At 41.1% G+C, this 21,922-nt stretch overlaps 1 long non-coding RNA gene across 1 annotated transcript in view; it reads right to left on the minus strand.

The window, feature by feature from the left end:
- LOC114815122 overlaps nucleotides 1-21,922 on the minus strand; it is a 150,631-nt gene that overhangs the window by 70,534 nt on the left and 58,175 nt on the right. The window contains exon 3 of the long non-coding RNA XR_003762897.2: nucleotides 13,238-13,302. This is a non-coding gene — a long non-coding RNA (uncharacterized LOC114815122). The remainder of the gene's footprint in view (nucleotides 1-13,237; nucleotides 13,303-21,922) is intronic.

Genomic DNA, 21,922 nt, shown 5'->3' on the forward strand with positions numbered 1-21,922 from the left:
GCATTTTATCCCCATTTTACAGAAGAGGAAACTGAGGCCCAGAGAAGACAAGTGACTTGCCCAATATCACGCAGTATGCAAGTAGTGGAGGTAGGAATAGAATTCAGGTCTTCTGTTTCCCAGTCCTGTGCTCTTTCCATTAGGCCACACTGCTTCTAAAAGCAAAGTAAACTCATTGTGGGCAGGAAAACTATCAACTTTGCTATATGATATCTCCCAAGTACTTAGTACAGTCCTCTACACACAGTAAGCACTGACTAAATATGACTGATTGATTAACAGATGGCAACAGTTCTAATACTTGACCACATGCTCAGCTCATTGTTTTGGGTACCAAGTGGGGTTTTTGGTGACTGGCTGGTGAACAAATCCTTTCTAATCACTGTTCCAATTATTTTTTGGTAACCCTCACCACTTGCTAGACTGCCTGCCTGTGGTGGTCCCCCAGAAAGTCACTGAGCACCCAAGTCTGCATACCAAAAAAGTACAGCTTCTATATGTCCTTTCATTTGCCCTTTAAAGGGGGTCAAAAGACTATTTTAGGAGGCAAGAAGGAGATGGAAACTTGAGAATTCAAAGCAAAAAAATTAAGTTACCGAAAACTTCCCAAGTCAATCCGTGAAGAAGGCCTCATATCTAGCCTGGGGTTCCAGGGGCCAAAGTTGGAGCAGATTTTTAGTAATGGAAACAAAAGAAAAGATATGAGAAAGGACAGTAAGAGGGCCCACTGGAAATCCTAGGGGCTTATGAAATGGCACAGCCTAAAGGCTTGCAATTATAGTCGGCAGGGAATGAGCTGGAGATCCACAGCAATCCTAGGAGATGGACAAGTTCATACCTTCCTCTGCCCCTCACCCACTTCCACTAATGGCCCCTCTACAGTCTCAATGATATGTACCAGAAACAATCAATAAGGAAAAACAATCGCCAGGGAAAAAATAGTCCATGCACTTCTGGGCTCTCCAAAGCAAACACATACAGAGAAACTCAAAATTTGAAACCTATTGCATTAGCCATGGGAAAAAAAAATTAGCATTAGACACTGCATTTTAATAAAGCATAATGTCTGGTTTTGATTTCACAGATGCAAAAAATGTATGCAATTTGGAATTAAACTGAACTACTTCAAACTGTGTATATAAACCACATTTTGGACTCCCTCTGCATCTCTAAGATTTAATTTACAAGGATTTGTTGAGTTAGGTTAAAAAAAAATGCCCTAAATAAACTTTGGGGAGATGATTTTGTCAGGGCCTATAGTTCATAATGTAATTCACTACGAAAGATGCCGGCCAACAAGCGGAAACAGAAAGAATTTTCTTTATTAGAGTAAATTGGTTAAAATATAATGTTTTCCTAATTAGAAAGTTATTGTGAAACATGGTATTTAGAGGTTTTTCCTCCCTGCATTCAATAAAATCTACATTTCTATCAAAGAGGAATTGTTATGTTAATGTAACATGTTTTGTGTTATTAAGTTTAATGGAAAAACGATGTTACGCACATAGAGCAGTATGTTGAGGATTTAGGTAGGTTCACAGTAAGGAGGAAAAACAGGGCAGAGGCTGAACTGGAGAACTCTTTGGCACCTCTGCCAGCAAATCTGGACTTCCCAAACTTCTAAATAATTTAATTTCAAGTTACCTTTTCCAGAAGTAACCCGGGACAAACAAAATGAAAATCAGTTTTTTCAATGGTGCTGTTTCTTCTCCTGTATGACCAATTGACTAGTTTTGGTCCTGTGGGGAGATGTAGGTTGGGAAAGCCAGGTGGCACGATAGGCACAGAGGAAGATTTGGGAGCTAACTCTAATTCTTCCCCCATCACAATAGACACCCTTATGCTCCTCATCTCACAAGCTTGCAATTTTGGTATTAACCTTGGCTCCTCCTCCTTTTTCAACCCTCATTTACTGTCACCAAATCCTGTCAGTTCTTTCGCCACAATATTTCCAAAATCCAAAGCTTTCACTCCATCCAAACGACTACCACACTCATGCAAGCACTTGCCGTATCTCAGTTTAACTACTGAAGTAATCGCATTGTTGCGATCCATTCTTATGTTCAGATCATTTTTCTGAAACATCCATTCTGTGTTCGTCTTCCCACTTTTCAAAAACCTTGAATCGTTGCCCATTACTCCGTGCATCACAAACAAATTCCTGATTGTTGCCTTTAAGGAATTTAATTAGCTTTCTTCTTATTATTGTCAAATTTCTTCTCTCACTTCACCCCAGATCGTAATCTTTGCTCCTTTCAATCCTATCTTCTCACTGTGCCTCATTTTCATCTCCCTCACCACCATTTAAGCCCTCTCTCCTCCCTGAAACTCCCTCTCCCCCTCACAATCAACAGACCACAGCTCTCTCCATCTTCAAATCTTCCTAAGAGTTAAGTCTGTGAATTGTCCCAGCTCACCATTTTCAAAGTACTACTTTAAAAGACTGTCTTACAAAGAATGCCCATTCAACAAAGTCCTAAAACAGACCCTTTGAATTTCTTTATAAATGCTTTAACCGGAATTCTGTATTTTGAAGTTAGGCAATTATCCTATTGCCCCAAACCTTTCTTACCAGAGAAGTCAGCACATTTTCTCTGAAGAGTAATCTCTGCAGACTGCTTAATATAATCCTTCATCAAATCACATCACCCATCACAAAAATCAGGCAATTGTTCCGAGTGCTGCAAAAGTCTTAGATGAGTGTTTATTTTGCTTTGCATACATTCTTCCAAAACACAGGAGCTTAAAAAAAATCCACACTGCCTAGCACATTCCAAATATGTAGCAGTCTTTTACTTCCCTCCCAGCAGTCCTGTGGCACCAAAACTGGGACCCAAGCAGTAAATTAGGGAACAGTCTTCGAACAGATTTTCGAGAGTTGCCCTCCAATGTGCTGCCCCCATTTGGTTTGCAGGGCAGGAAAGTCACCCTGAGATTCCAGTTCCAAACCACAGAGCACGTTTCACAGTGAGATAACAGGCAAGGACCCTGACACACTCCAATATATGGTAAAGACTTTGGCTTGCCTCCCACCGAACCTATTAATGCGTGAGAGAATTTCTGGGATAACTGGCCAAATCCCACCACAAGATTGCTAAACTATATCAATTTCAGCACACTGCTAGAAAGATGAGTGGTTTGGATTTCCACGACTTCCAGAAGAGGTATATACTCTCTACTGATTTACTGATTTGTAAGGGTCTAGCAAACATGCCCTGTCTCCTCCCAGGTTAGGAAGAGGCCCCCGCCCAGGTCAATCCGCCTCAGACCATCTTCCACTGGTTCAGCCAACTGTGCTCTCCTCCCGTCTCCTCAGCCTTGCTTTGGTGGTTCAATGGGTGTGTGTCTGCCTCTCTCTCTTTCTCAACTGATTATATAGCTCACCAGCTATCCAACTAAGTAAGGGATGGTAATTTGGGCATCTAAAGAGTGACTCCTTACATATTCAAACACACACGCACACAAAATCTCAAAAGTGTCAAGATTCTGACTTGATTTAAATGCCTCGTCTTTCATTATTTCTCAAATCCACCTGACAAACCTCATCAATAGTGGATTAATAATGGGTTAACTTTGCTAGGTATATATAAAGCAGCAACAGATGGCATCTAGGCATAAACATGGTGTGTTATTTCAAATAAGTTCAGGAGAACTGGCATATAACACATATTGTGAAATGGTGTCATTATAATTCCAGATTTCATTGGAGCTTCAAATACCACTGTTTTCTAAACTGTTTTTTTCCTCATGGATTACAAATATTGTTATGTCTACCTTTTAAATTACAAACGGCAATAGTTATAACTTTAGAAACCACTATAACCTGTCCCTTGGCAATCCTTGTGATGTCAACAAACCTAATTATGTAACAAAAATACCTGCAAAAGATCATTCAGCCAGTTTTTCTGTAATGAAAAAAGAGAAAATATACTGCACACTAAAAGAAAATAGAGAAGACTTATCCAAAGAAACATTACATTTTTTCTTTCCAACATTTAGCTAAATTAGCTTTTGTGTTGGCTCCGTCTAATGGAGATGGCAAAAAATAACATTTAATAGCTATTCCTACAGTCTCCCAATGGTTTTTCTAGCAGAAGGCCAGCAGGCAGTAACAACTCTTATCAAACTATTCCTCTTCTTCCCATAATCAAAAAGCTCTCTACACTTCTACATTCTGCCCATCATGAGATCAGTAACACCCTGCCGGATGTGGAATCAATCAAGAGTAAATACTAATGAATGCTATTAACAGAGTACTCTACTAAGCACTTGGGAGAACAATAGAGTTAGTAGACATGACCTCTGCCTTTGAGGAGTTTATAATCTAGCAGGGGAGACAGGCAAATTATAGGTAGGAGGAATGTATAACCATGTGTGGTTAAGTCCTTCTGGAAGTGGGTGGGGCTATTTCTCAAGTACATAAGTGACCCTGAAGTGCTGGGAGAAGCAGCGTGGCTCGGTGGAAAGAGCATGGGCTTTGGAGTCAGGGCTCATGAGTTCGAATCCCAGCTCTGCCACTTGTCGGCTGTGTGACTGTGGGCAAGTCACTTAACTTCTCTGTGCCTCAGTTCCCTCATCTGTAAAATGGGGATTAAGACTGTGAGCCCCACGTGGGACAACCTGATTCCCCATGTCTACCCCAGCGCTTAGAACAGTGCTCGGCACACAGTAAGCGCTTAACAAATACCAACATTATTATTATTAGTGTCAGTGAAAGTGGAAAGTCGGTGGCGGGGGCTGGGGGAGAGGGAAGGAAGATGAGCGATGAATATGGAAGGCCTGCTAGAGGAGATGTAATTTTAGAAGGGTTCTGAAGATGGGAAGAGCAGTGTCTTGCTGGAGATGAAGTGCAAAGGAGTAACCAGTCTCTTCTAGGAGTTTGGATAGGATGGTATGAGGGAGAAGGGGCTCTAGCTGATGATACAGTGGGGTCGAGAGTGTCTTTCTATGGCAGGTGACAAGTGGATGCTTTTGAAAGCCGAGAGCAAGAATCCATTGGACAGTGAGCAGTTGAAGATGGTGGTTGAGAGGGATGAAGAGTGGATGCAAATATTTTCATAAGGTGCAAGAGGGGTGGTCAGAAGTACAGGTGAAGGGGTAAATTTGAACGCAGGCAGGGAAGAGATGGCCGGGAAGGATAAGAGAATGGATGGGAGGGTGGCAGGAGGGAACTGAAGAGGCAAGGGGGAGATCTGAGGAGTTAACCTCTGATGGTTTCGATTTTGTCAAAGTAGTAGGCAAGATCATTACGCAGGTGTTTGGATTTCACTCTGTGCCACTTGAGCCACGGAAGAGTTCCGCGGATGTGAACCAGGGCTGGGGGTTGGTGGTGTGAGACTGACAGAGACAGGAATGAGCGGTTGTGGAGCTCAGTGGATAGGATGAAGTTGAAGCTGTGGAACTGTGTCTCAAAAGAAGGGAGAATGTACCCTTAGGCAGGAGAGCTGCTGGTTCCTAGCAGCAGTCGCTTAAAAAAAATTTTTTTTCAAGTCATGCTGGGTTATGAGCCTGAAGAATAAATCAAAGCAATGTGTGGCTCTCCTGCTTACAGAGACAGTTGTTGATTTTCCAAAACTGCTTTTAGGGGGGAAAAATGACTCCTTTATCTTTTGTATGAATCTTTTCTATATACACCAGAGGGCAGTGTGCTGCAGCACGGAGGAAAAAAACACAAATTAATCATACATCTTTCCTACTTTAACCTCAAATAATTACACCAAGACCAAAAAGCAAACTACAGTGTTTGAGGCAACGCTGCCAAAAGAGCCATCATTCCTACGTTTAGATTATACTCCATCGTAACAATTGACATTTTTCAGAGTTATATCCACTAGCCATTTAAACTTACCACAATCATCAATTTTATCTTTTCTCCTTGTCGCTTAATCACAGTTGGCTTAACAGTAAATGAGAAAGATGAATTTGTTTACCATTACATCACACACTTTATGCTATTGAAGTTAACTGTACAAGAGCAGTGTTTTTCATTTTTTATATAAAAACTGGCCCCTCCCAGAGATCCAGGGCCAGATTCAGCTGCTGTATGCTTGGAAGTTAGCCTGCTTTCCCTAAATCCATGGAACTTTCTGAATCGGAAAACCTGTAGGTGAAAATCTCACCATATCACTTAGATTCTGGATCTTTCATTCATGGTGTCTCCGGGATAGCCGCAAAGGTGACTGTAAAAAGGGGCAGGGACTGGGTGAGGCTCTGGATTGATGAATAAGTGATGTTACCAATGTGTGTAAAGTTTTATGGCTTCCGCTGACAGACAGTGGTTCAGCTGTTCGGAGTCAGCACGGGCTGAGCTTTGAAAATCTCCAAAAGAAGCTGTTTTCTCACCTGAGGTTGCAGGCTATGAAGCTCTCCCCACTGTCCCTCTCTCAACTGAAATTTACATCCATCCCACTTAAGGAAAAGATCCTCTATCTGTACAGTAAGTTCCCCAGTCGCAAGAGGAGATGACTGTCCCTAGTATATTCATGTAAATCTGATAAGGTTTATCCATTTCCATGGAGGGGGAGCTTTGCGTTTATCTGTATCATGGTAGTTTTCATAAGGTATTTTACAATTCTCCGGGATAAAAAATCATCATCCTTTTTAAGACTCTTGGAAAAGTATAAATCAGGATGGTTCTTCTGGCTAAGCTACACCTTACTAAGTTACCCAGTTGCAAGAGGAGATGACTGTCCTAGTATATTCATGTAAATCTGATAAGGTTTATCCATTTCCATGGAGGGGGAGATTTGTGTTTACCTATATCATGGTAGTTTTCATAAGGTATTTTACAATTCTCCTGGATAAAAAAATCATCATCCTTTTTAAGACTCTTGGAAAAGTATAAATCAGGATGGTCCTTCTGGCTAAGCTACACCTTACTAAACCTTTTGTTCTTTTAGACTGTGATGTGGGACAGAGACTGTGTCCGACCTTTTTTTTCCAATGGTATTTGTTAAGCGCTATTCTGTGTCAAACACAGTTCTAAGTATTGAGGTAGATATAAATTAATTAGGTTGGACAGAGTTCCTGTCCCGCATGGAACTTGCAGTCTAAGTAGGAGTGAGACCTTATTAACAGGTGTTTAATTATTTTTGTAGTGTACTCTCCCAAGCACTTAGTACAGCTCAAATATGATTAACTTGTATCTACTCCAGCACTTAGAACGGTGTTTGTCACATAGTAAGTGCTTAACAAATACAGTAATAATAATAATTCTCAGTGAAAATCCCAAATTTATAGGACAGTAGGCCAAAAAAGTCAATTTCCTTCACTGTATTAAAGTAACCACCGCCAAGCAATGCAAGAACATGTAGCATCTTACATTTCCTAGATTTCTTCCACATTTCCCTATTGAAATGGCTCCAGGAGTAGAGTCTATTTTATTCCTTTTCACTCTCACACTTGGAAATCTAGCATCTGCATCTACAATAGTAATTAGTAAAATCAATAATGAAATTATTAATTATTATTATATTATTAATTATTATTAATTAAATTATAATAATGAAATTAATGAACACCAAAACAATTCAGCTTTTTGGGAGAAAGACAATGTGGAGTCATTTCTTAAAGGGGTCAACAAGCAGGTGGATAGAGGGGAACCAAAAGACATAATATATTTTAGAATTTCAAAAAGGTATTGATGAAGTTTGCCACCAAAGGTTCTTGTAAAAACTAAACATTTATTGAATGGGAGGGAAATATTCAGTACTGGATGAAAAACTTGCTGAAAGCTAGAGGAGACAAAAGTTAGGGATTAATGATTCCCTTTTAGGATGGAGATATGCAAATAGTGGAATTCTCAATCACCTTGCCCTCTCCTACCTTACCACTTGATTTCGTACTACAACCCAGCCCACACATGCCAACCTACTCAAAGTACCTCGATCTAATCTATCTTATCACCGATCCCTGGCCCAAGTCCTCCCTCTGGCCTGGAACTCCCTCTCCCAACATACCCAATAGATGATCACACTTCCCACCTGCAAAGTCTTATTAAAAACACATCTCCTCCAAGAGGCCTTCCTCAAGCCCTCATTTCTTCTTCTCCCATTCCCTTCTGCATTGCTCATATAAGTGAATTTGTATCCTTGCTTCACCCCATGCTCAACCCCACAGTACTTACCGTACATATCCATAATTTATTTATATTAATGTTTATCTCCCCCTCTAGACCATAAGCTCATTGTGGGAACTTGTCTACCAACTCTGTTATATCGTATTCTCCCAAGAACTAAGAAAAGTTGAGTTAGATACAAGTTAATCAGGTTAGACAACAGTGCCTGTTCCACATGGGATTCATAGTTCAATTAGTTGTGAGAACAGATAGTGAATCCCCATTTTACAGTTGAGGAAACACACAGTGAAGTTAAGTGAATTGCCCAATGTCACCCAGAAGACAACTGGCTGAGCTGGAACTGGACCCCAGGTCCTCTAATTCTAAGGCCTGTAAAAATATATATAATAACCATATGGATGTCATTACCACAAAATGTTATTTAGCCCAAATATATCAACAGGTTCCAAAAGGATTTGGATAATCTGTGGATAAGATGTCCAAAATGGAATATTGGAGGGACAGTTAGGTATGTAAAGGAGAACAGGCAATTAAGATGAATATCAAGGTGGGTAACCATCACATAGGACCTCCAAGTATTCTGGTGCCATTACTGGGAGACAGAATACTGAGTGAGACAGACTGGTCCAAACCAGTAACAGCCTTATTTTCCCATGCAGCTACTTCAAAAGTTGCAACTGAGGAAGAAGAGAGTATTTTGAAGTGAGCACCAGCTGGGATATTGAGACAGATTTTGAAAACACACATCTGCTTCTCTGGTTATACTGGCTCCCAGTTACCCCCAAGATTCTCCTATCTCCTTCCAGCTTTCCTAGTTAATCATAAGGTTTTCTTCCAATTTCACCTCATGAAAACCAGAGAAAATAAGAAGCCACTTAAACTAATATTTGAAAAAAGTGGAAAAAGTTTTTCCACCAAGAAATCTCTCCTTTCCCCTGCCATAGTCCTTACACTTTAAGTTGCCACAATTTCAACCATTCCTGGACGCTAGTGACAACATTACAGCAGACCCAAAAAGATTCAGTGCAATGGAAAGTGAGAATCAGGCTTTTCACTACTTTTTGTGATGATTATTTTATTTTGTAATGTTTCTATATAAGAAAGGTGAATTTTATTAATTAGAGGGGAGGGAGTTAGGGGAAGGTACATTATGGTACAGAGGGTTGTTTGGAAACAAGTGGGCATATTCCCAGCTGGCTTTATAAAAAATCCACTGGAGGTGGAGAGAAGGCACAGCATCCTTAAAAGGTTTTACAAGAAACAGGACAGATTCAGAGCAAAGTGCCCCTACATCTGACACAGTAGGAAGTTGCATTATCTTTTTTAGGACTCTAGGGCACTGAGACAGGCTTTGAAGAAGGAAGTTACTAAATGGTATCTTAGTGGCCTGAGTTAAAACTCTTTCCAAAAGTGTCCACTTTATTCCCATAAAATAGTGCGTGTCTGTAAATATATATATATTTATATTTATATGTATATATTTATATATGTATATATATGTAAAGAGAGAGAGACACATAAGGACATAGACATTGGCTCAACAGTGTTATTCTTACAACTGTAAAAAAAAGGCCAATAACTATTCCAAGATTCATTCATTCATTCAATCGTATATGAGTGCTTACTGTGTGCAAAGCACTGTACTAAGCACTTGGGAGAATACAGTGTAACAACAGACATATTCCCTGCCTACAATGAGCTTAATACTGATTTGCAAAAAAAAAAAGTGCTTCCGTTTCTTCATGTTTGGTCATATGACATTTACAAATATTACACACCCCATCCGTTCAATAGTATTTATTGAGCTCTTACTATGTGCAGAGCACTGTACTAAGCACTTGGAATGTACAAATTGGCAAGAGATAGAGACAATCCCTTCCCATTGACTGGTCACATTTTAATAACACCGCAAATCAAGTTTATCTTTTAGCTTTTGAAGTTTTATTGAAACACTAGTTCTAGAGGTGGAAATCGAGCTTGGAGTGTTGATTCAAGTTTGCCCTCATACTTTCTTTCCATTTCCCTTTTAATGCCAGATAACTGTAGGAGAGAATTAGCCAGGAAACAACTCCACTCAAATACAATGTTATCAGATGTCAATCAGCAGATACACCCTGGAAGCATATCTCCTAAACCTTCAGTCTGTAACCTTTGTAGAGTTCATACAGTTTACAAATCTTTGTTTCTCTGCAATAGGTAACTTATACAATGAGATTTATACCTCTTTGGTCAGTCGTTTAGTCCATTTAAGCTAATTCATCATTACATCATCTCTGTGTCATAAATGAGATTCTAAACAATGCTTATATTTCATTATAAAATTGAAAAAATCCATGTTATCAGGGATCCAGAAGAATAAGAATTTTGAAATATCAGTGATGGGTGAGTTGGCTGGATGTGATTAAACATGTTCAATGAATTTCAAGGACAAAAAAAGTGGGCAAATGGACAAGAAGTGTATCCTTAATCAGGTCCTTCTACCCAGGAGCTCTAGGCACATGAATAGGTTCATGCAACTGACTTCAAATTTGGATTGGGGCCCCTCCTAGATGGGGAGAAGTAAGACAGAACAGCAAGGAGGGGAATACAAGAGAGAGGAGCATTTTAAAAGTGGACCTACTCACCTATCGAATAGGACTAGTCTAATCCGGACCCAGACCAAATCCCAGTCTACTTACCTCCAGAAGTCCCGACCTAGATGATTTTCCCAAATCGGTCATCCTTTAAAATTAGTGATCCCTAGGAACTGCTTGTTTTGCCCACCTGTTTCGTCTATTCCTAAAACTGACTAAGCTTGAAGCAGTGTAGCCTAGTAGAAAGAACCAGGGCCTGGGAGTCTGAGGACCTCGTTTCGAATCCCAGCTCTGCCAATTCCCTGCTGTTCTCTGTGCCTCAGTTTCCACATATGTCCTGAGAGCTCCATGCGGGACAGGGACTGTGTCCAACCTGATTAACTTGTATCTTCCCCAGCGCATAGAACAGGGCTTGACACACTTAACAAATGCCATAATAACAGTAAATGTTAGCCCTAATGAGTCCATCACCTAAGCCCTATTTATCACTATTTTAGCTTTACAGTGAGGGACTGCAGGACAGAAACTGTAATTAGTATTTTTGCCTTTTTTCTTTTCCCCATTTGGGGTGACTCCCGCTGGCAGCTGGAGACCTCATTTAGCCAACCAGCCACCCTCAGCTACACACAGCCCAAGATGTTTATGATGATTCTGGCTATAGCCTGAGCAACAGCAGCCTGAAAATGATTTATCAGTCTTAGATCTGCAGATCAAAGCCTCCCAGCAGTGTCATTGGGGCCATGCCATTTACTGAGGCAAGAATGGAAATAACTCACACTCTCCAGCTGGTACACTAGCATCATGTCAGTGACAAATCTCAAAGGCTCTGTGACCTTTTCCATCCTCGCCTTTTGGGTGTTATCAAGTCACAGCCACGTCAATAGGACATGTACATGTGGGCTTAGTATCCAACAGCAGAATGTTTGAAGAGAATGAGGGAATGGTGCCAGCCGCGATGATGGTTGGATCCCAAAACGTTTTATGGCTGAAGTTCTCAAGCACTCACTGTCCCTCCCATGTAAACTGTGAGCCCCATGTGGGACAAAGACCGTGTCTGACATGATTATCTCGTATCCACATCAAAAGCTTAGTAGAGTGGTTGGCACACAGTAAGGATGTAATAAATACTACAATTAAGGCACTTATGTAGGTAAATGCTTAAGATGTGGAATTTGCCCCTGGAATTACCTTTTATCTTTGGAATACACCATCAACATTACCTTGAACAACAACATTTATGAGTAACCTTCAAAAATCACAATTCTTGAAACATTTTTGTGATACTCCAAATGTGAATGCTGTACACAACACACACACATACAGACACACTCTTGTAAACTACAGTTTAAAGTGATGCAATTTTCCAGTGTGATGGTATAAAATATCACAAGAATTTTGCATGCAGCTCACCTTTTATTTGGTCAAAGAGGCCCCAAACTGACAATTTTTCTGTCTTACAAGTCAGTGGAGAGGCAGAGGCACTCACTTTGGAATTGAAGTGAATGAGAAAGCCGCATGGCCTGATGGAAAGAACATGGGCTTGGGAATTTGAGAATGTGGATTCTAATCCCATTTCTACCACACATCTACTGTGTGACCTTGGGTAAGTCGCTTAACTTCTCTGTGCCTCAGTTGCCTCATCTGTAAAATGGGGATTAAGAAGCAAGAGCCACATGTGAGACAGGGACTGTGTCCAACCCAGTAATAATAATGGTACTTCTGAAGCACTTGCTATGTGGCAAGCACTGTTCTAAGTGCTGGGGTAGATAGAAATTAAGCAAGATGAACACAGTTCCTGTCCCATATGGGGCTTATACTCTCAAACTCTATTTTTCAGATGAGGTAACTGAGGCCCAGAGAAGTGAAGTGACTTGCCCAAGGTCGCACAGCAGACAAGTGGCAGAGCCAGGATTAGAACCCAGTCCTTCTGACTCCCAGGCCCATGCTCTATCCACTAAGCAATCCTGCTTACGTTGATTCTACCCCAGCAGAATAGTGCTTGACACATATTAGGCACTTAAATATCACAGTTATTAATCAAGAGACATAACCGTGTCTGATCATATATGACTGCGGAACTTCATAATAAAGATGCAAAAGATAAATGGTGCATGCATTTCGTGAACAAACTAAAGATGGGCATATAGGAAATAAAGGTAAACTGGATTAGGTTGGGCTAACGTTTTAAACAACCTCCCACACACAGATACCCCAAAAGAGATAGGAGCTAGGACGACACGGAGAAGTATATTAAAATGTGGCTGTGTCATATTTCCACTCCACTGATGATTTCCATGGGGAAGAAAGAATCATTAGCCAATGGAGTGGGTTACGGTGGGAGACTAGGATCAAGTTCTTTGAAGTGTCTTACAATAGGATGTCCAACCATCTGGCCAGGATACTTTAGTCAAGTATTTCTTGGAGACAAAGAAAAGGACTAAATATCTTTAACTTTTCAAGATCTTTGCTAATCCTAAGTAAATACACAAATTAAATAAGACAAGACCTTTCAGGACACCAAAGGGGACAGTATCATTCATTGTGGCCACCAGTTGGCATTCCTGAAGCAAAGCATGATTAATAATACCTGCTCAGTGCAGCATGTCTTGATCTCGTCGCTGGTGGGTTTCCTCCGCAGAGCCTGTCACCAGACTAAAGAGGCAAGAAAATCATAAAGAAAAAGTAGTTAATAACACTCCTGAAATTCCTGTGACTCTCCCCACTGCCTGGCTTTGCCTATAATAAACTAGGGAGAAAGTGTCCTGCCAAGTTCAGAACCCACTCAGACATCAGAGGTTCCGAGTTTCGAACCAAACTTGAGCCTTTTGAAGTTCCAGTCCTGTTAGTGTTTGGCTCAAGGAAAGCGCGTCTGTAAGAGGCTAATAAAATGACTCGTAAGGCTTCTTGGGCATCTATTAGCTCTTACAAAACTGCATTTTGATGAGCAAAGTGTAAATGAATCAACCACATATGGATTAAATTTCCCTGGAAACACACATGGGTTTAAAAATTAAAGGGGGGAAAAATGCTTTTGGCAAACAGCATTTCACCTTTTGCCAGATTTCAGACGTTTGAAAGAAAAATACTTTAAAACGTGTGGCTGAAGCCAAAATGCAGCTGGGTTAACCCATCGCTGCAGCAAATATTACGTTCATTAAAAAAATAATCAGATCATCTATTGTACGGAATTATTCGCTAAAGAGCAGGGCTTGAGGAATCCCATTTGTTTTATAACAGAGATGAGCAGGAAGCAGCTGTTTCAGTTCCCTAAGTAAGGGTTTGTTTGGGATTTTGAATATTGGGATCAGATCTGTAGACCTTCTGGCCAAGCTGGATGGATATCTGAACTAGGGAAAGACCAGTGATATCGATGAAAATGTCATTGTTTATGCCAAAACAATCAGAGAAGATGGAGACCTCTGGAAATTCGACCCTTGACATTCCTAATCCTTACATTTGTGTCTGCCAACCCCCACCATCCTATGCTGCAGATGAAAAGAAGAAATACAGAAGAACTCCAGGTAAATCAAGGAATATAAGGTAAATTGTGGCCAGAGCATTTCCCATTAGCTCATCAGAAAACGCTTAGAAAATTTCTAAATCCAAGGTGTTGAGGTTTGACATGAACCAAAAAGTACCTAGAGTACCGCAACCCAGATCCTGGCAAGTTAGCAACTAAAGACATCCTGCCCAGATACCCCACAGGAGTTGTGAGGATTGCCTGACAGCCTCAAAAGACATGGGGGTTCTCCCAATCAATCAGCTAATCAATAGAACTTACTAAGCACCTACTCTGCATAGAGCACTGTTCAAAGGGGTTGGATTAAAAAATGGTGCAGAGATTTATTGGTCTGTGTATCTATGAAGAGGAAAAGTTATTGCATAACAGGAAATATGAAACAAGATATGGCAAATAATTGAAAATTATAGGAAGAATGTTAAGATAAATATTTAGAGGAGTTGATGCAGTGCAGCACTGCTTCAGAAATAAGAAGTTGGAAAAATGATGTTCAACTGTTCCTTGCCCAAGTCCCATCAAACCTCCATGCAACTGTTACTCTGCAAAGAAAACAGAGAACTTTGGTGGTGATGCCAGTGGACAATGTGGGCCTAAAACAGTGTGGCTCAGTGGAAAGAGCTTGGGCTTGGGAGTCAGAGGTCACGGGTTCTAATCCCAGCTCTGCCGCTGGTGAGCTTTGTGACCTTGGGCAAGTCACTTACTTCTCTGTGCCTCAGTTACCTCATTGGTCAAATGGGGATTAAAACTATGAGCCTCACGTGGGACAACCTGATCACCTTGTAACCCCCAGCACTTACAAGAGTGCTTTGCACAAAGTAAGTGCTTAACAAATACCACAATTTATTTATAAAGCCTGAAAGACAACAAAGATGCTATGAATTTTTAAAATTTGACCAGGATTGCCCTTTACTCATGAAAGAAAATAACACATATGAAGGCATCTGATAGTTTCAAGCTTCAGGTAACACTATTCTTGTAAAATGCTCATTCTCCTGAAACAGCATGAGATATTGTTCTAATTTTTTTCTGCAACAAGAAGATAAGGGAATAACAGTTTATTAAATTAAGTAGATGCTCCCCATCCCATTTTAAAGTAGTAGCCCCCTGAACTGCAACCTGGATATTGCTTTCAGTCCTGTTTCAACTGCAGGCTCTTAGAAAGCAGGTACTGAATCTGTTTCCTCTTTGCTATAAAGCTTTGAGAAAATGCTCAGAATTACAAATCTTTCCCATTCTTCTCCCTCCTTGTCTGTTCATTTTCCTTCCTCTTCCCCCATTCTCTTTTCCCTTCTCTAGTCTCTCCTTCCTCGGTCTCTACCTCTCTCCTCATTTCCTGTCATTTTCTTCTTCCTAATCTTGGACCACTGCCTTTCCCATTTAAGTTTCGCTCCCCTTCTAAATTTGCATTTTGAAAAATCTGATCACCTTATTTTCACTCTAAAATTTACCCAGGGGTTGGCACAACGTGGTGACGAATCTGCACAGGCACGGGAAGAGAGGCAGGCAAAGCAGTGTCCATCTGAGCAGAAGCCATGGGCTCATCATGGACACCCATAGATCTCAGCTTTTGCCTATTTTTCCAGTAGGGTAGTAGGGTGAATATGGACTTTGAACAAGCAGGTGCCTATGTCATCTCATGTACTATCTCAGTCAGGAATGAAATATAAAGACATCACACGTATCACTCTGTGAAGTCCATCTAAGAGCACTCAAACCTAAAGCATTTTTCTCGGGGGGAGGGGGCCTCTGACCTCCAGACCTGTTTCATTAATTAATTAGTTCATTCAGTTATATTTATTGAGTGCTTACTGTGTGCAGAGAACTGTACTAAGCGCTCAGGAAAGTAAAATACAATAAATGACATTTCCTGCCCACAGTGAGCTTACAATCTGTGGCAGAGAGACAGACATTAGCATGTCATAGGGGAGAGAAAATGGACCTGAGAGTCAACAGGTCATGGGTTCTAATCCCAGCTCCATCACTTGTATGTTGTGTGACATTGGGCAAGTCACTTCACTTCTCTGTGCTTCAATTCCCTCATCTGTAAATGAGGATTGAGAGGGTGAGACCCACATGGGATAGGGACTGTGTCCAACCTGATTTGCTTGTAACCACCCCAGCACTTAGAATAGTGCCTGGGCCCTAGTAAGCTCTTAAATGTTATAATTATAACTAATGATTATTAGTAGCATAAATTAATAAATTACAGTTAGGTACATAAATGCTGTGGGGCTGGGAGTGGGAAGAACAAAGGGAATAAGTCAGGGCAAAGCAGAAGGGAGTGGGAGAAGAGAAAAGGGGGGCTTAAGGAAGAGACATTGCATTTCCCTCCCAGTTTCCTTTGAGCAAGGGGGCTACTTCTGACTTGGGGAACTGGGCAGGGGAAATCAAAGTGGAAGAAGGTGATACATTCAAAACGCAGAAAAGTGTCTGGAGACCGAACCATACTGGACAGGCCACAGATCAGTTGCAAACAAAATTAACCAATATAAACCAGACAAATAGTCATTCTAGCCTCCAGTGTCAGTGGCCCATCAGAGGAATCCCTCTTGGCTGAGAAGTTTGAAACTTGTGGCACCTTTCCAGGAGTCCATAGAGTATAAAGAAAGGCTGGAATTTTTGGTGTCAGAGAGCCCAGTCAAGGCCTTGACTCCCCATTTCTCTCAAGCCCAAGATAGAAATACCCAGCAAAGGTTTTGCGGTCCTCAGAGTTGGGTAGGAGAAGGCAGGTGCTCAGCCATTTAGGGAGAGAGAGGAGCTGAGGAAATGCCACTCTCACCCCCACACCCCCCAGCAAAGAAGGAACTGACAGTCACCATTCTCCACAGCATAAAAGCATTTCCTAGCCAGCTGAGTGGCAAGAGAGATTGCCAGATTCACCTGGTCCCATACAGTGGATGGTGGTTGTTTTTTCCAAGGTGGAAACACTTCACTCTGTTGTCTGGTGAGCTATGATCCTGATTCAAATTGTCCAGGGCAGGACTGGAGGCTTCTTAGGGGCAAGGGATGCATCACAATCCCTATGGCCCTCAAAATCCTGGAAATGGCCTACACTGCCTACAGTACATTGCCTCCCTATCTCCTAGCCCCCTTCCAGCTTTCCAAAGCACAGGAATATATTCCAGGATATGGATTTGCCAAAGAGGCAGGCCAAGAGGAAACCAAACCTGACAGGCTCAAAGCACCCAAGAGTGGCTGGGGTTCCACAAAATGGAATATTCTTTCAAAGACCAGTTTGCCTCGGCCCTGCAGTAGATAGAACTTGGAGTAGAATTAAAAAATGTGACAGTGACTGTATTGGGATGGGGAAAGCAAGTTTTAGGGAGAGAAATTTTCAGATAGAAGCTGCACTTTGCACACCAACTTTTAAGTACTAACTAGTGCAACGTTAACTTTACCTGCTCAAGGCCACTGTTTTTGACCTAGAAACATGGATACATCACAAGCTTCACATCCAAGCCAGCATCTGACCTAATTTCAAAAATCCACTTGCAATGCATACAGCTAAGTTTGTCATTCAGTTTATGACCCATGTTTAGTGTTTCTTGACCTTCAGTATATAGCTCTTCCCTCTCACTTCCACTATTTTCTTCAGTGCTTGCTATCCTCAGAAAGCATTCAGTTCTGCTAGAACACCTCTTTTCATTCTGCATTTTGGCCAGTGAATTAGGGACAATTGCCTCTGGATACAGCATGACATAGGGTCAGGGTCAGAGGAAATGGTTTGGGCACGCAACGGCCATGGGGGTGGGTACTTCAACTTGAGTTTTCCTTAACCTGGGGTTCTTCAAGAATGCAACCCCATTGATTTTAGGAGAAATGAATATCTACTTCTTCAATCCATTCCAGATCTTGATTGCTACTCACTTAAGTCCTCCTGCCCCAAAACACCACCCAACATCATTTTCTCTCTTTTGAGCACATGTAGGGTTTACAGGATCATCACCAAGAGCCTCCACCCTTTCCTTTGAGAACCTCTGTCACTTATCAATGTGGTTCCATTCTGGGGTGTGCTGGGCTTCATTCATCTAAAGCTTCATACTTGTGGGATCACAATGGCAGCAGAAATTCAAAGTCACAACAAGCAAAAAAAAAAAAAAAAAACCCAAAATGCGCTCTCCATTAAGTACGTTTAATGGTGAAATTGAGTGTGCTAATGGTGCCAAAGATAAATGTGAATTATCAGCAAGGTCTTCACTTCCCTTTTTAATGGGAACCTTGAGACAGAGCGGCTGCTCCCATCCAAATACTTCACTTCAGGGTTCACCAGCTGGGCATCATCTCTGGCCTGTGACCTTTCAGTCTGGGAAATGGTGGAAAATGAACACTCTACTGACCTAGAACCACCCTGGCTTCTGTCAAGGGGAGGGCAGGCAGAGAACTGCTGAGCCAACCCTTCGTCGATCTTGAAAGAAATTTAAGGGAACTAACGGAGGCAAGAAGAGGCAGGGCTCACTCCCACAGCCCCCTCCATGGCCTCAGCCTTTCTCCGTTGCCAAATCAGAGTGGAGAAATGGGGTGATTACATGATAATTCCAGAAAAAAAAAAAAACACGAGCCATCCCCAGCTCTATCAGAGTATCAGAGTTCAGTATCGGCTGAATTTTCTTGGGGCATTTTGGTCCCAAATACAACTGAATTGGGACTACTGTAGATAGTTTGGTGGAGAAAAGCAGAATGGTCAGGAGAGAGGAGGAGATGAGAAGAGTGCCGCAGCTCATGGCAGGGAAAACTATAACCCTCCACTTCAACAGCCTGCCCTTCCCAAACAGGAAAAGTGTTTCATAGTGACATGCACAATGGACATTTGTTAATGGAAAGAACTTGACTCCTCTGAAAAACAGTGGAGATGGGAGATAAGCGCATAGCAAAGGCATTAACTCATTATCTTGCCTTGAACTGTGGACATGCAGTGGGCGTGAGTCTAAAGCACATTCTCTGTAACCTGAGGAGAAGCACCAAGTCCAGACCTCCCCTAACACATGCAAAAGTGAAAGATGCCTGAATATATATCTGGGAGAGAGCACAAAGAGTGTCATTTCCAAACGCTTTATGAAAATGGGAGCTAAAAAGTCCATAGACAGATTGATTCCTTTCCTGAAAATGACTGCTTATAAATGGGCTGTTTAACTTGACCTATCACTGAATGTTCTGTTTCAGTAATCATCAATGGTATTTATTGAGCGCTTACACTGTACTAAGCACTTGGGAGAATACAATAGTGAGTTGATAACTTACAGACAGGCCTCACATTTAATGTTATCTTTTCAGGGGTTAGAGAACACTCTTTGGGAAAGAAGTTTAAAGCTAAATTTCACTTTATTATAGGGGCGATCTCTTTAAGCCACCGCTCAGAGGAAAAAGCTGCAAGCATCTCAGAATATCTGGCTCAAGAGTGCTAGTAAACTGGCAGTGATAAAGGTAACGAAGGCTGTTCTTAGGGTAATGCTCTCCAGTCCAACAACTTTGTTTCTAGGTACCGTTCATCTGAAATTCCCAGGTTCTCAGTGGAGCAGGTGAGCACTGGTGCAAGTATGATGCATGAAGCAGCTAAAATAAATCCAATATGACATTTATGAAGGGTCATAATGCAGCAGCGGCTATGTACATGAGATTAGAACTCAGTGAGAAACTTTGACACGGTCCTCTTAAGAAACAATTCTTTTTAAGGGTTATATTTTCTCAGATGCTTTTAACTGTGGACACTCTTTGAAAATAGTATTTTCCTTCAGTTATTGCTTCATATCCCTCACCTGAGAAAATAACCGTATTTATTTCCTAATTATTTCCAGATTAACATTAGTCAATTTAATAGTTTACCAAAAATAAATGGAGCAGGCAAAGGAAGGTGGGGAATATAGATTATTATCTGGATAACATAGGCGGACAACTTGTTCTTCCTCAAATTGCTTGAACATTGAGACAAAAGAAAGGTCTCATTTTGAAATATCCAGATAATGGTCTCCAGCCTGCTTTGCTAGGGTAGACCTAACCATATCAAATACACTGGTAGTAATGAATTTGGAGAAAATACTCACCTTTTCATAGTAGCTTTCCCCAGTCATCTCAAATACTGTTCTCCTACTCACCAAAACAACCAACAACCACTCCCCACCAATACCTTCATCCTTATAATTACATGTAAGCTCATTGTGGAGGGGGAAAGTGTCTGCCAACTCTGTTATATTGTTGTACTGTATTCTTTCAAGTGCTTAGTACTTGCAGAGCACAAGCACTCAATAAATAGGATTGATTGATTGATATTAGCCTTGATGATATGGGAAATGTTTTCTCTCCCTTACTAAACTTCACTGCATGAGGAGAGAGACCACACCTAGCAATTTTCTATCCTCCATTTCTATACTGATATGCCATTCATCTTCTGATTACTTAGTAAATATTGGCTAATGAGGATAAGGAAAATAATATATTTTAATGATACTAAATTTACAAAGTTTTCTAGTCAGTCCACCAATGACCTACTGAGTGCTGGGCATTGAACTAAGCATCTGAGACAATACCAACAAAACAAAACACATGTTCCTTGCCCTAAAAGAGTTTAAAGTCTAATGAAGGGAGACTGAAAAGCATTATTTTTAGGCATACAGTAATAGCCAAAGGAAGAATCAGTATCAAGCAGGATGAAAGAGTTGAATAAATAATTTACTGTAGAGATAAATGGATAAAAACAAATAATTGCATATGTACACAAAAACTGAGGATAGGATTAAAGTACACAGGTCCTAGGGATTTTCAATTAATGGGAGACGGCTTCCTGGTGGAAGTAGGATTTTTAGGACATCTTAAATGAGGAGGAGAGCTGTAATCTAGTGGATTTAGAAGTGGGAAAGAGTTCCAGGCTTGGGAACAGAATGGGCTAGCAGTTGGAAGGAGGAGCAGCATGACCTAGTGGATAGAGCATGGGCCTGGGAGTCAGAACGACTTGGGTTCTAATCCTGGCTCCATTTTTTGTCTGCTGTGTGATTTTCAGCAAGTAACTTCACTTCTCTGTGCTTCAGTTCCCTCACTGCAAAAATGAGGATGAAGTCTGTGAGCCCCACTTGGGATGTGGACTGTGTCCAACCTCATTAGCCTGTATCTATCCCAGTGCTTAGTAGAGTGCTTGGCAGATAGTAAGAGGCTAATAAATACCATAAAGAGAGTGAGGAACAGCATAAATAAATATGCTGTTAGAAAAAGAGCAAGTTAGAAAGCGAGCTTGGGAAGACTGAAATTTGATCTGGTGAGTCACTTGAGTTGTGGATTGATGGTTTATAGCAATTTGATGCAGAGGCAAAAACTTCCTCAGATTGTAACAATGACCAACTAGAAATTTAAAATGTGTCAGTAATACTACATCAGGGGCAGCCAAATTGTGGTTTGCAAACCACATCCTGCTCTTTTCACTTACAATTTGGGAAACAGGGAAAAGCTAGGTGTCACAGGCTTTATTATTATTATTATTTTCCCGGTGTGATCCATCATATTTATTGACTGCTTACTGTGTGCCAAGCATTGTACTAAGCACTTGGGTGAGTACAATATAACAGCTGATAAACACGTTACCTGCCCACAGTAAGCGATGGCAGTGAGTTGCAGTATGCCACTTTGGGTTCTTCCTAATGGGTGCAAAAGGGAAGTCAGAAAAATCCCTGGAGAAGGTTCTTTTCTAAGTGCAATGATGCTGTTTTTATTGCATGACTAAAATGATGATGATGATGATGATGACGGCATTTGTTAAGTGCTTACTAT

Source organism: Ornithorhynchus anatinus, chromosome 11 (genome assembly GCF_004115215.2).
Source record: "Ornithorhynchus anatinus isolate Pmale09 chromosome 11, mOrnAna1.pri.v4, whole genome shotgun sequence".
Taxonomy (NCBI): domain Eukaryota; kingdom Metazoa; phylum Chordata; class Mammalia; order Monotremata; family Ornithorhynchidae; genus Ornithorhynchus; species Ornithorhynchus anatinus.